Consider the following 1,783-nt stretch of genomic DNA (forward strand, 5'->3'; position numbering starts at 1 on the left):
AGTTCCAGGACAGCAAGGGCTACACAGAGAAACCCTGTCTCAAAAAACCAAAAAAAGAAAGAAAAAAGGGATGTCTAGTTGAGGAGCAGGCAGACAAAGTGACGGTTCAGAGTAAGATTTGGCAGAATGAGTCAGAGATAGGATACGCCCGACTCTCTGGAGACAGAGAAGAAGAGAGACTTAAAAGAGCAGTGCAGGCAGAGGCAGTCGTCAGTTCGGTCAGTCAGGTGGGAGTAGTGAGTAGTTGAGTTCATTTGTGAGTTCGTGCAGCTCAGTGCAGGGCAGCAGAGGCAGCTGAAGCCAGAGATTAAGGAGCCAGAAGGTTAGAACGAACTGCCAGAATTAATTTGAGACCAAGCAGAGCACTTCAGTGAGAAGCTGAGAGAAGTCAGACTGAATCAGCCAGCTTGGAGTGGAGTTTGAACCAGCCAGCCAGAGCTCAGAAGGGACTAGAAAGAGTGAGTTTTATTCAGCAAGAAGCCTCTGTGGTAACAATTACTTCAGGCAAATAAAAGATACCTTTAGGACCCGGGTAGCCAACGGCTTGTGGAGCAACATGCCCAAGTTTTATTGTGACTACTGTGATACGTATCTTACCCACAATTCTCTGTCTGTGAGGAAGACACACTGCAGCGGTCGGAAACACAAAGAGAATGTAAAAGACTGTTACCAGAAATGGATGGAAGAGCAGGCCCAGAGCCTGAATGACAAAACAACAGCTGCATTTCACAGAAAGATACCTCCAGCTCTATTCTCTGTTCCTCCACCTGCAGGGGCCATGATCCCACCTCCCACCATGGGCCCTCCTCGGCCTGGCATGATGCCTGTGCCCCACATGGGAGGCTCTCCCATGATGCCAATGATGGACAGCCCCCCTCTGCCTGGGATGGTGCCCGTGGGACGAGCTCCTGGGATGAGACTGCCCATGGGAGGCCACATGCCCATGATGCCCCTGCCTCTAATGATGAGACCTCCTGCCTGCCCTATGATGGTGCCCACACGGCCTGGCATGACCCGGCCAGACAGATAAGAGCAGAAGCGCTCTTGATTGTTTTGTATTTCTTGTTCTGTTCCACCAGGAGATCTTGGTGCTGAGCCTGAGTGTGTACTGGATGCATGACAAGGAAACTTCCCTTCCTGACAGAATATTTTTTGGAGGGAGAAGTAATACAAAAAAGTGCAGTTTTCACTTATATTGTGAAATGTGAAAATAAAATCATCAGTTCTTTTTTTTTTTTTTTTTAAAGATTTATTTATTTATTTATATGTAAATACACTGTAGCTGTCCTCAGATACTCCAGAAGAGGGCATCAGATTTCGTTACGGATGGTTGTGAGCCACCATGTGGTTGCTGGGATTTGAACTCAGGACCTTCAGAAAAGCAGTCGGTGCTCTTAACCACTGAGCCATCTCGCCAGCCCCCCAGTTCTTTTAGTTAAAAAAAAAACACAGATACCTTTATACCTTTCTCTCTTCATATTCCCTCCCTTATCCCTCTTTCCTTCCCCACTCCATTTGAGTCTTCTGTTCTAGTCTCCTTCCCCATCCATTCATAACTATCTATTCTATTTCCCTTTCCTCGGGAGATCTATCTGTACTCTCCAGTCCCTTACTCTATACCTAACTGTTGTGGTATTATATAAATTGCGGCTCAGTTATCATTGACGTAACAGCTAATATTCACACGTAAGCTAATACATTACTTATTTGTCTTTCTGGGTCTACGTTATCTGACTCAGTGTGATTTTTTTTCCTAGTTCCTTCCATTTGCCTGCAAATTTCA

The 1,783-nt window shown here is 46.0% G+C and overlaps 1 pseudogene; it reads left to right on the forward strand.

The window, feature by feature from the left end:
* Positions 1 to 556: 556 nt before the first annotated feature.
* LOC110299521 lies at positions 557 to 1,030 on the forward strand (annotated as a pseudogene).
* The last annotated feature ends 753 nt before the right edge of the window (positions 1,031 to 1,783 follow it).

Source organism: Mus caroli, chromosome 7, assembly GCF_900094665.2.
Source record: "Mus caroli chromosome 7, CAROLI_EIJ_v1.1, whole genome shotgun sequence".
Classification (NCBI taxonomy): domain Eukaryota; kingdom Metazoa; phylum Chordata; class Mammalia; order Rodentia; family Muridae; genus Mus; species Mus caroli.